This window comes from Anolis carolinensis, chromosome 3 (genome assembly GCF_035594765.1).
Source record: "Anolis carolinensis isolate JA03-04 chromosome 3, rAnoCar3.1.pri, whole genome shotgun sequence".
Classification (NCBI taxonomy): Eukaryota; Metazoa; Chordata; class Lepidosauria; order Squamata; family Dactyloidae; genus Anolis; species Anolis carolinensis.
This window is the reverse complement of record NC_085843.1, coordinates 8,541,428-8,555,374: the sequence shown is the minus strand read 5'-3', so window position 1 is coordinate 8,555,374 and position 13,947 is coordinate 8,541,428. Positions and strand designations below refer to the sequence as shown.

Below are 13,947 nucleotides of genomic sequence, written 5' to 3'. Positions count from 1 at the left end.
GAATCTAGTTTTAAAACAGCAGTTTGAAACATTTAAATGCCATGTAAAGCAGCACTATTTTGGCTGCCTACTGGAAGCTTAAAAGAGATGGGATCAGCCTAACTTCCTAAGTCCCATCGTCAAGGCACTGCTGCAGAGAAACCCCTGTTAAATCCACCATCATCCTAACTTCATGAAGTGTTGAGCCTCCTCTGAAAATAATAATAATAACTTATTATTGCCCATCTTCATCTCCCCGGAGGGACTTGGGGCAGCTTACATGGGGACCAAGCCCAGCATAAACAGAGAATTCAAAGTTACAAAATTAACTTGTAAAACACATAACTTTTTTTGTGTGTCAGGAGTGACTTGAGAAACTGCAAATTGCTTCTGGTGTGAGAGAATTTATTTATTTGCAACATTTATACCCCGCCCTTCTCACCCGAGGGGACCTGAGAGAACTGGCTGTCTGCAAGGACATTGCCCAGGGGACACCCAGATGTTTTGATGTTTTGCCATCCTTGTGGGAGGCTTCTCTCATGTCCCCGCAAGAAGTTTGAGCTGATAGAGTGAGCTCATTCATGCTCTCCCTGGTTGGATTCGAACCGGCAACCTTCAGGTCAGCAACCCAACCTTCAAGTCGGCAGTCCTGCCGGCATAGCAAATAAACTATATAATTAAAACAATGAAAACTGAAAAAGTAAAAACATAATAAAATACATCAATCAATTCCTGGCAGGTTCATAGGCAAGGATATAGTCTTTCATATATATTAGTCCAAAGTCATCTAGTGCAGTGGTTCACAACCTTCGAGTCCCCAGGTGCTTTGGCCTACAACTCCCAGAAATCCCAGCCAGTTTACCAGCTGTTAGGATTTCTGGGAGTTGAAGGCCACAACATCTGAGGACCCACATCTTGAGAAGCACTGATCTAGTGCTTTGTAGGCCAACACCACCATCATGAACTGAGCTAGAAGCCAGTGCAGTTTTTACAAGAGCAGAGTTGTATGCTCTCTAAAAATAAACACATGACACCAGTCTTACAGGCAGCTTCTGAACACTTTTCAAAAACAGCTTCACATGAAATGTATTACAGCAGTCTAGTTGGGAGGCAGACAGTAAGGCCATGTCTGCCTTTCCCAAGAAATTGCAAAGATGGTGCACTAGTCAAAACTTGGCAAAGGCACTCCTGACCACTGCAGCAATTGAGCTTTTTAGGAGCTGTGCTGGTCCCAAGAACACCCCTAAGCTGCAATCTTAGTAGACACTTTCTATCATTTAAAGATATTCTTGTAGCTTCCTCCCTATCCAGATACTCCATTCTGTTCTCTTTCATGCCATATTGTCAATTTTTCCCTCCTACTTATTCAGCATTCTGTACCATTCAGTTATTTTGGGCTTGTCCTGGGCTTTCCTGAAGATGTTTTGACAATATTTCCTTCTGTGGGAGTGGTGCAGTTTTGGTTCTATTCCATAGTGATAGACTCAAGTCACTACTCAGCATATGATTTTTCAAAGTTTCATTACTGATGAGTGGATTGTGCATAGGTATGCTACTTACATAGAGTTCACTGATGATAGAGCTATGTATGTGTACCTTTTCCTAGGCTCGCTGTGATGGATCAACTACCTGTATTCCTCTGAACTTCCCAAAGCACCTATACTTTTTTTTTTCTAATGAACACATGGATAAGTATCTATATATATAAAAGAGTGATGGCATCACGGCAATTCACAAAACAACAAAAGTACAGGCCCCCCAACCTCAAAATTTGACAACACAACCCATCATCCACGCCTCAAGGTTGATACAACAAAAAGAAAAGAAAAATAAAGTCCTAATTAGAGGGAGAGCAATATTTTTTTTTATCCAATTGCTGCCAGTTTAGAGGGCTAATGTCTGCCCACTTGGTTGCCTAGCAACCAAGGCACAGCCAGGTTTCAGTTAGGGGACAGGCAGATTTAGGCCTCACTTAGACTTCTTCCACAGATTATCTAATTTGCACTGGATTATATGGCAGTGTAGACTCAAGGCCCTTCCACACAGCTATAGAACCCATTTATAATCTTATATTATCTGCTTTGCACTGGATTATCTTGAGTCCACACTACCATATAATCCACTTCAGTGTGCATTTTATACAGCTGTGAAGAAGGGGCCTCAGATAATCCAGTTCTGAGCAGATAATATACGATTAGAAATATACAGTAGAGTCTCACTTATCCAACGTAAACAGGCTGGCAGGATAAGTGAATATGTTGGATAATAAGAAGGGATTCAGGAAAAGCCAATGAAACATCAAATTAGGTAATCGTTATACAAATTAAGCACCAAAACATCATGTTATACAACAAATTTGACAGAAAAAGTAGTTCCATGTGCAGTAATGCGATGTAATATTTACAGTAGAGTCTCACTTATCCAACACTCGCTTATCCAACGTTCTGGATTATCCAACACATTTTTGTAGTCAATGCTTTCAATATATCGTGATATTTTGGTGCTAAATTCATAAATACAGTAATTACTATATAGCATTACTGTGTACTGAACTACTTTTTCTGACAAATTTGTTGTCTAACATGATGTTTTGGTGCTTAATTTGTAAAATCATAACTTAATTTGATGTTTAATAGGGTTATCCTTAATTCCTCATTATCCAACATATTCGCTTATCCAACGTTCTGCCGGCCCGTTTATGTTGGATAAGTGAGACTCTACTGTACTGTATTTACAAATTTACCACTAAAATATCACAATGAATTTAAAACACTGACTACAAAAACATTGATTATGAAAAGGCAGACTGCGTTGGATAATCCAGAACATTGTATAAGCGAATGTTGGATAAGTGAGATTCTTCTTCAATATGAAATAATTACTGGGATAGAATAATGCAGAACAATATAATCTCTAAAACCAGGACAGTAAATAAACAGGGGAATTCCACACAGGAAACAATCAGGGCCAGCTAACACCTCCCAACAAAGTATTCCCATCATCAAAGTCTGGCAAATCCTGTTTTCTCAGGGCCACAGACAGTAGAAGCACATAAAATATCGCAAACAACACCACTCTGAAAACAAGGGAATTCCAGACAGGAAACAATCAGGGCCAGCTAACACCTCCCAACAAAGTATTCCCATCATCAAAGTCTGGAAAATCCTCTGTTTTCTCAGGGCCACAGACAGTAGAAGCACATAAAATATCGCAAACAACACCACTCTGAAAACAAGGGAATTCCAGACAGGAAACAATCAGGGCCAGCTAACACCTCCCAACAAAAAATTCACTCAGGGAGGAAACAGCCAGGCTTTAAAGCTGCAAGGCCTTTACATCCTTATCATTTTTCCTAATTGCAGCATTCATACTTGCCTCCAACAAACAAAAAAACCCAATCAGAAATATTGTATATTCACAACCTTTAGGAAATAATATCCCCTGATGGCGCAGCGTGTTATAACAAGCGCTGAGCTGCTGAACTTCTGGACCGAAAGGCCACAGGTTTGAATTGGGGGAGCGGAGAGAGCCCCCACTGTTAGCCCCAGCTTCTGCCAACCCAGAAGTTCGAAAACATGCAAATGTGAGTGCATCAATAGGTACTGCTCCGGCAGGAAGGTAACGCCACTCCATGTAGTCATCCCACATGACCTTGGAGGAGTCTACGGACAACGCCGGCTCTTTGGCTTAGAAATGAAGATGAGCACCAACCTCCAGAGTAAGACATGACTGGACTTAATGTCAGGGGAAAACCTTTACCCTTTACCTTAACTACCACCAATTCCTCAATACTTTATTTCCCATACCACCAGACTTCGCCACAGCAACGCGTGGCCGGGCACAGCTAGTTTTATAAATATTTGACAGTAGCATGACTTGTTTTTAAGAGCTCCCAGTGATGCAGTGGGTTAAACCGCTGAGCTGCTGAACTTGCTGACTGAAAGGTCAGTGGTTCGAATGTGGGGTGCAGGGTGAGCTCCTGTTGTTAGCCCCAGCTTCTGCCAACCTAGCAGTTAAAAACCATGCAAATGAAAGTAGGTACCGCTCCAGCGGGAAGGTAACAGCACTCCATTCAGTCATGCTGGCCCCATGACCTTGGAGGTGTCTATGGACAATGCTGGCCTAGAAATGGAGATTATCACCACCCCCTAGAGTCTGGCACGACTAGACAATGTCAAGGGGAAACTTTTCCCTTTACCTTATGACTTGTTTTGGAAAAAAGTTAGATTCTGGTGCTTCATTGGAAAAGCTTTTGCCTCTTGGAAGATAGCAGTCTTTTTTTCTCAGCTAAATCACAGAACAATGTAAACTTCTCCTTTGTTGTAAATCACAAGTTGAAAGACATAGTATTGTCTTAGAACTATAAGTGGGGCAAAGTTGTTTTTTCCACATTCACTGGAGCTTACAACAAAGGTATGGAAAAATACCCAAGTATCATAAAAGAAGATATTACGCGGATATGGACTAATAAAAGTATACTTCTCCTTATTGCTCTTCCTTAAGTCCCTGTCACAGAATAGCACATAAATAGAGCTCTCAGTTCTCAGTAAAGGCCTTATATAGGATACAGGGAAACTAAAGTGCAAGGAGGAATTGTGTGGTAAAAAGAACAGCTAGCATTATGTAGTAATTTAGTGTTTGAATGGGAGACCAAGGTTCAAATCCCAGCCCAGCCATGGATATCTACTGAGTGATCCCTGGGGAAAGTCACATTTTCTTAGTCTCAGAGGAAAGCTAAGGCAGACCCCCTCTGAACAAATTCTGCCAAGAAAACCCTGCCATAGGCCCAACTTACATCAGAAATGACTTGAAGTCACTCAACAACAACAACAAAAAGCACAGGCAAAGTTCTGCTCTGCCTCTTCCTCACGTGTAGATGTTTGAACATAGAACTGTATCAGAAATAATTGTGTGGGCCATAGACTTATGGGGTGTCAAGTGGTTTCAGGAGGCTGCACTAGCTCTTTAAAGCGTTGACTTGCCAAGCAAAGCTATTCCATTCAATTATACCTTTACAGAGAGCTATTGACATTCTGGTTCTGTTGAACTTTGTGTCTGGATGTTCTGTTTCAGGAACACGCTCTTTTCCCATACAACCCTGTCTTTATTATCTTTTACTTGCTCTTAGTTCTGCAGTATTTTTCTAAAACCTTACATCTTTAATCTGGTAATTGCATTAAATATCATTTGAATTCTGTGAAGTTAGTGGAAACAGGATGTGCTGACAAATGTGCCAATTCTGAGTTCGCGTGAGATTCAAAAAGTCAGTTGTAATTCTGAGTTAAATGCATTACCCTCTGCAGGCATTTGGGGTGGGCTCAGTTGGCTCCATGCATCACCAGAGGTAAAATAATGAGGGATCTAATAGGCATTTAATATTTAAATACACTTTTTTGGAGACAGCTTAAGTGCATTTCCTAATGCAGCCCATCATTTCACAAGCATCCCTCCTCCTTTTTGACTTGGTGAATGGGGAGCTAATAGGCCTTGGCAAAGTACATAAGCTTGGTACACGTTTCATAATAAGTTGGACAACTGTTGGATCTAGCATAAATACGCTGGCATAAATCTGTGCCGAGTTTAAAGATTAGTGGATTTAGCCTTGCACACCTCTCTGTTAGTGAAATATTTTTAGCTGGCATGAAGGATGTGCTTAACTGTTTTTTGGCTCCAAGTTGTCCTCTTGCACACCATCCAAAGTCTTGGATTCAAATGTACAGGTATTTTTTATTATTACTACTACTATTAGGATCTAATGAAATAAAAAGTCAAGTGGACTTCAAGAAGATTTTTTTTACTTATACAAGGTTTACCTGACTCTGTTGTTTCATTTCACATGTACATATTGTTAGTTTTGAATTTAAAAATATTGCTGAAATGCAGTTCTTTTTTGTGGACTAGGATTTCATCCCTATCCTTTTCATATTATTCCTGCCTGTGGTGCCAAATTTCTTTGTCAAGGAAGTAATGCACATGTACTTTGTTAACTGAGACATATTTGTATCAGTGCATTTCTGAATGGCATAAGTTAGGAGTTCCTAAACTAAGGCCCGGGGGCCACATGCAGCCCTCCAAGGTAATTTACTTAGGGTCACCCTCAGTCTGAAAGGTCTTGAAAGCCCACAACAACATAAATCCTAATTAATTTGACTTTCTCATCAGCCAAAAGTTTTGCTGTTATCTATGGTTTCATATATCCACAAAAATATTGTAATAGGGAGAATGTACTATAAAGGTAGAAAGGTAGTATAGACACAGTTTCAAAACAGACATAAGACAGCAAAACACGCATCTAAATACAACTTTCTGAAGGCAGGCTTTTATCTTAATTTAAACTCCAATTGTTCCACATTATGTTGCACTCTAAATGTGGCCTTTGTGCTATAATTTGGTAACACTTTCTGTATTAAAAAGAATTGTTATAATGTTAATAATGGCTGTAAATTAACCAGTTAGTTGCAGCAAACAGTGTATAAGGAGGCTGCATTACTTAGTTGTGTTTTTTTTAACTCTCAAATCTCTACTTGTGGCTCACCTTGGCATACTGAAGAAATAATTTGAAGGTGAAACCAAACAATACGGATTTCTTCTACAATTGGACAACTAATATATTTAACTCTGTATTTGGGATTCACAGGGGAAGAGTTGTTGGCCTTTGCATTGTCCTGGAAGACCAAAACATATATACTTTGGGGAGGCCTAAGTTACATTTCTTGCAGACAACCTTCAGTTTCATTCAGAACCAACACACGCTCTCATCCTATTGAAAAGCTCAACTGGTTTGCTTTCCATGGTTATATTTCTTCTTACTTACTTGAACAAAGAGGTGAAGGCAGCTAGAAGCATTATTGTTTTGTTATTGTTATTGCTGGTATATTTATTGTTGCCCTGCTTTTTGATCGAGACCCAAACTTGAAGCATTTTTATTATTGTTACTCCTAAGATTACCCTGCTTTTCTCCCTTCATCGAGACCCATAGTATGTTCAGTTGTGCAGTTAATAGCCCAGTCTTGGCAAATAGATTATTTTAATTGTTCTTCCTATCTTCAAAATTATATGCACATCCCCTCCTCAATCTTAACTGGGAGGTGAACCAGACATCTCCTGTCTATTCCTGTCTGTAATCTACATTCCTGGTCCCTTAACAGCCTGCTCTGTCTGGGTTTTGCACCACCCATCTTCATTTAATCCCATGACACAGCTAATCCCAGTCCTGTGTTTCTTTTTCCCTGCCTCTCCTTATATGCTTTCCTGCTCTTGCAGTTTTGCTATTGTGAGAAGGATGCACTTTAAGCCTCTCTTCTGATAGTATTGATCAGATGACTCTAGGTGGAACTGATAATTGAAAGCAGAACTGCAAAATTTGTGGCTTATTTTCTATTTTGCATTTACTTTATTCATCCACTGATACTATGGCAGAGTCTGGAAGATTTAGTCTGACATTTTTGTGCACCTAAATGATTTTTTTCCATAAAAAAGACTGTTCTGTAATAAGAACTCGACATGTTACAATTCTTTTTATTGTGTCAGAAGCGACTTGCTTCTGCAAAGTCATTGCCCAGGGGACGCCAGATGTTATAATTGAGACCTAGGAATTGTCTTGGTATGCATCTGTATTGTAGGATTGATGCAGTATGACACCACTTTAACTGCTGGTGCTCAGTTCTTCAGAATCACAAGAGTTGGAATTTTGCATAATTTTTCACTTTCTCTGCCAAAGAGTGCCAGTGTCTCACCAAACTACAACTCCCATGATTCCGTGGCATTGAGTGGTGTCAAATGCATTATTTCTACAGTGTAGACACATGCTTTGACTGGTAATTCCTATTGCAGTGGCAATTAAGGGGTCAGAACCACTTCCTAAATAGAAAACAGTTATGGTCAAGCACTGTTTTTCTGATGTAGAAGACAGTAGCTTATTCCAAATGGCTGAATGGTAAAAAGTCTACCTCATCAGTTTGGCTTGGGTAGGAATATATCTTGCAGAAAAAAAACAAAATTCATACTAAGAACAATCATTCTTATCCAGCAAGCATTATTTAAATGCTGAGCATAATCTTTTCCTCAATGAAAACTTTAAACCACTAATATATTTGGGTGTGCTTGTTTTTTTAATTGTAGAGTTGGGTGGCAGAAGAATAAGGAAGGGAAAACATTGAAATTGGCATAGGTGTCTGTGGAGTTAAAGAAGTGTGGAATAAATACAGAAAGAGAAGGTGAAGCTGTAAAGTCATTCCACCCGCAGGCTGTATTAAACTCTGTCTAGTCCTGGTTTCAGTGGAAGCCTCTTTTTCCAGGGTCGTTTGTCCTTATTAATTATGAATAATGAGGAAAAGGGTGGTGAAATTCAGATAGTTCTGTTTCCGTTTTGTAGTAGTGGTTATTCTTCTTCTTGTATGGCGTCAAGTCATTCCCAGTTTATAGTGACCCTAAAATACACTTAACTGTGGTTGTCTTGGCAAGATTTGTTCAGAAGAAGTTTATCATTGCCTTCTTCCAAGGCCGAGAGAGCGTGACTCACTGAAGGTCACTCAGTTAGTTTCTGCGACAGAGCAGGGATTTGAATACTTACACAAAGTCTCTGGAGAAGATACCTGGCTCAGAGTAATATAGCTAGAAAAACATGAACTAAAGTCAGCTTTTAAAAAATGGAGGACGGTTAATTCAAGGCAAGCCCACTTTATGTTTGACACTGGCTTTGGCAGTACAAGAGAGCAACTTTTTATTTTCCCTGCATGCTCTCATTGAAATAAGCGAATTTAATTGTTGGAAACACATTGCTCTGATAGGACAGTGTTCTTCTTTGACAGAAGTGCTTGAAAACATCCCAGATGGAAACAAAAATGGCAAGCAAAAATGTTTTACTGTTTTCAGTATTCTTTTGCAGCAATTATTAAAGTCAAAGGCATGCATATAAAACAGCAGTTATGAATACATATGTGTAATGAATAACAGATGAGGGTTTTTTGTATGCAACCAAGTAGGGTCTTTCCAGGGTTTTAAGGAGTGTTACAGAAGGCTTTTGTTAGCATATAATGCCAAACATTCTCTACCCGAATGCTGGTGAGTGAAAAAGCCCCCCACTCCCCCGAATTAAATTGTTAAATCCGAAATTCTTGACATAATACAAATACGGTGTGTCAGATTACTCAAGATAAGACGGTTATGTTTTAGATCAGCAACATTTTTTTTGTTTTTTTGCTCCTAGCAGAGGTTCTTTCCTCTTGGGAAATCTGAGTCTTTAAATCTCCATTTCTCTTGATGTTTTTGTAATAAATGTCTAGATGTCATAAGAGGATCCCTGTATAAACTATCCTGAGGTTAAAAAAAAGCTTTGTATATGTCTGTTCTAAGGGATGTCAGCAACACAGCTGGGAAAAAAACACAAGCCTTGAAGTACGTAATATTAAAAAGCTGGTACTGTCAATCTCTAGCATTGTTTCTCCGCAAGGCAGGTCTTTGCAAAGAAAAAGATTAAAATCTAATAGCTAATCCACAGTGACTTTAAATGTGGTGGGTTTATGCCTTTATACACAGGAAATTTATCAGTACAATCTAGCTGTCGCAAATAGAATATTCAGTATCGATCCCAAGGGGCAAGGGCAGGTATCTGATCATTGTTCAGGTGGATTAGGGACCACTTTGGGGATCTAGCTTTTACCCAAAAATGCCCAAAGGGACAACTGAAATTCCTCTGATTCTACAAACCAAGTATTTGTCTTTCGGTTAAAGTAACTTAATTCAGTTTGTGGCAGGGATAAAACTGGATTTAAGATGTCTATACAGTCAAATTGATCGGCCTGGTTGAGCAATTGAAATCCTTAACTGGATTTTAAATAGTTTGGAATGATAGAATGATAGTCATATTTAAATCTTTGAAAAGATGTTACACTGAGGATGGAGACAAGCTTGGGTTTATTGATTGATTGATTGATTTTTGCTGCTCTACAGACCAGAACAGGGAGTAATGTGTTCAAATTGCAGGAAAAGAGATACCACCTAAACATTAGGAAGAATTTTCTGATGGTAAGAGTTGGAATAGATAGATGCCTCATAGTGGTTTCTTCTTCTCTGAAAGTTTTTAAGCAGAAGCTGGAGGACCATCTGTTGGGAGTGCTTTGATTATGTGTTCCTACGTGGCAGAATGGTGTTAGACTGGATGCCCATGTGGTCTCTTCAAACTCATATGATTCTATGAATGCCCTAGGGTGCCTCTACACTGTAGAATTAATACGCCTTAAAACCATTTTAACTTCTACAGCTCAGTGCTATGAAATCGTGGGAATTACTATTTTATGAGATCTTCGGCTTTCTCTGCAAAAGAGTGATGGCGTTTCCCCAAACTACAACTTCCAGAATTCCTTAGCATGGAGCCATGGCAATTCAAGTGGTGTCAAATTGTATTAATTCTACAGTTTAGTTGCACCCTTAGTCTATTTGTGTTATAGAATCTATGTCAATTTAGCTTTATTCTAGAATTTAGAGCCTGTGTTTACAAGAGTCATAGCAAAATGCCCTTGGTTTCAGAATCTCATAAAAGGCTTCTAGCAAAGTGTGGCTGTTTTCTGTATCTTAAAAGCCTCTCCCCATTTAAAGGGTGATGGGAATGTAACTGCCTTGTTCTAGAAGGAGCTCTCATAGCTGCAGTATTATTTTCTTGAGTAAAGCTTCAACAAATAAGGGAGGGGAGACAATGAAGCTGAAGACTCCTTTGTCTCTCAGGTGTGGGAGGAAACAAGCATGAATTGAATCCATCTTTCAAGTTCGTTTCCTGAGTGAGAGAGAAGCACAATTTTTATCTCTGCCGTTGATTCATAGACAGGGCTGTGCGCAAAGTGCTCATTTAATTTCTTTACCTGAGGGCAAATTTAAATAGATTTGCTCAACTCAACTTCTATTCTTGCATAATTTATTCTCACCTTGTTTTGAGGCTGAGATTTCAGGAGCACACTGAATGTCTGCTGCTACCTTGAGAGACAGAAACTTGATTTTTAAAAGAAGAAAAGGATAGAAATCTGTGATCCTTAGTTGTGTAGGTTCTATGCTAATCGCTTCATGGCGAATACAGATTATGGGCTCTCTCAGAGTATGAATGCTTATGTCTATTGTTATCTTTTAAAAATAATACAGGAATCTTCATCTGATATTTTAATAAATATTCCAGTGCACTGAGTATGTAATATCATATATTTAGATCCAATGCACACTTTAAAATTGATACTTGATTCAAGACTTTTGTCAATATAATTTTATTTATCGTGTTGTCGAAGGCTTTCATGGCCGGAATCACTGGGTGGCTGTATGGCCATGTACCAGAAGCATTATCTCCTGACGTTTCACCCACATCGTTTGCTGGCATCCTCAGAGGTTGTGAGGTCTCATGCGAAACGTTAGGAAAGAATGCTTCTGAAACATGGTCATATAGCCCGGAAAAGTCACAGCAACCCAATTTTACATATCATTTAACTCTTTCAAGAAAAACTGTTAGATTATTTGTAGTTCTGATTTACAGATAGGCTTTCTTTTAGTGTTTTGCAATATTTTGGCATCATCCAGCATTTTTTTAAACATAAACATGAATGGAACGTACTTTAATCTGTCTGTTGGGACTGACCCTATTGAGAAGGATGTAGATTGAGGTGCGGATTAAAAAGAAAAATGGATGGTGACTGATCATGTTGGTTTTGTGCTGGAGAAGCACACATGTAGGAAGTTTTAGAGTCAGAATAGGCTCTATTAGTTGATCATAAATTGTCTTCTGCTCACCTCTACTGTATGTATTTTGGGGCCAGTGCTATTTAACATATTTATCTTTAAATTGAATGATGGAATAGAAGCCATATTAAATTTGCAGATGGCATCAAATTGAGAGGGAGAGCTAATACTTCAGAGGACAAGGTCAGAATCCAAAATGACTGCAACAGCTTAGAGAGCTGGGACAAAACTAACGAAAGGAATTTCAACAGGGAGAAATGTAAGGTATTATTGAATATATATAGAAATGAAATGCACAGATACAGGATGGGTAACACCTGGCTTGAAAACAGGCCATGAGAAAGAGATCTACAAGTCTTAATAGACCACAAACTGAACATGTGTCAAGACTGTGATATGGTGGCTCCAGCAACCCAGTGGTTCTGGCCAAAAAAGCCTTTGACAATGCATTGATTCCAGACTGCATCTTTAGAATTCTAGTGTCTAGATTGAGAGAAGTTATAGTCCCATTCTCTTCTACTTTTGTCAAACCTCACCTGGAATAATCCTGTGACCATTTCTGGGCACCACAAGTCAAAAAGGATATTGACAAATTGAAAGGTGTCTAAAAGGGCAACCAAAAATGACCAAAGGTCTAGACCAGGGGTCCTCAAACTTTTGAAGCAGAGGGCCGGTCCACAATCCTTCAGACTGTTGTGGGGCCAAATTATCATTTTAAAAAAATACAAATTCCTATGCATACGACACATGTCTTATTTGTAGTGAAACAACAACAACGAAAGAACAATACAATATTTAATAATGAAAACAATTTTAACCAGCATAAACCTATCAGGATTTCAATGGAAAGTGTGGGCCTGCTACTGCCCAATGAAATAGTCAAGTTAATTAGGATTGTTGTTGTTGTGTGACTTCAAGTCATTTCAGACTTTGGCCGAGCCTAAGTCTAAAATTAATTATTTATTTACTGCATCTATTTACTACATTTATATGCCACCCTTCTCACCCTGAAGGGGACTCAGAGCAGCTGTATGTACATACAATATATTATATTATTAGCATAGCACAATATTAGCTCTATATAATTCTATATTGAACTATACCACTATACTATTATATGTTATGTAATATATAACAAATAATTAATATTATTATATGGTATTATTATTAGTATTATATTGTATAACATAATATTATTATCAATATTATATGTATATACAATATATTATATTATTAAAACTAATACAAAAATATTATATTATAAAACTGAGGGCGGGGGCCAGGTAAATGACCTTAGAGGGCCGCATCTGGCCCCCGGGCCTTAGTTTGGGGACCCCTGGTCTAGACCAATGGTTCTCAACCTGTGGGTCCCCAGGTGTTTTGGCCTACAACACCCAGAAATCTCAGCTAGTTTACCAGCTGTTAGGATTTCTGGGAGTTGAAGGCCAAAACATCTGGGGACCCACAGGTTGAGAACCACTGGTCTAGATGGTATGAAACCACCTGAGGAGCGGCTTAGGGAGCTGGGTATGTTTATAATAGAGAAGAGAAGGATGAGAGGGGACAGGATAGCCATGTTTAAATATTTGAAAAGATCACATTGAGGAGGGGACAAACTTGTTTTTGGCTGTTCCAGAGACTAGGACATAAGGCAATGTATTCAGATGGCAGAAAAAGAGATTCCACCTAAATATTAAAACAAACTTTCTGACAGAAGACCTGCCTTGGAATAAGAGTTGTTTGACATTGGAATCTGCTACCACTTGTGGGTTCAGTGGTCTCCTTTTCTGGAGGTATTTAAGCAGAGGTTGGATGGTCATTTGTCGGGAGTGCTTTTATTGTGTCTTCCTGTATGACAGAATGGGATTGGATTCGATGGCCATTGTGGTCTCTTTCAACTCTTATGATTCTGTAATTCTATATGTGTTTGTTTGTATAGGTATTTGTTCCCAAGGGCTAGAATCAGATTGAACTACTACAACAACAGCACACCAGACTATTTGCCAGTCTTAAGAGGAGAGGAAGCCAAATAGAGGGCAAGTTCATGGAAGTTCATCACCTAATTTGGCTTCATTTGATTGTTGTGCTGTCCGTGAGCAACTGTTGGATATATGAACTTGATTCCATTGCAAAATGCTTATGGTAGCGTTAAGAGCACTTAGCTGTGACGGGCCCATTCATGCACACAATTCATCACTTGGTTATTCATAATGGAACTTGAATATTTGTATATGAAACAGATGTAGAAGAAGA

At 38.9% G+C, this 13,947-nt stretch overlaps 1 protein-coding gene across 2 annotated transcripts in view; it reads left to right on the top strand.

The window, feature by feature from the left end:
• Window positions 1-13,947, top strand: part of fchsd2 (FCH and double SH3 domains 2) — a 181,986-nt gene that overhangs the window by 40,259 nt on the left and 127,780 nt on the right. The gene's annotated exons all lie outside the window — the stretch shown is intronic.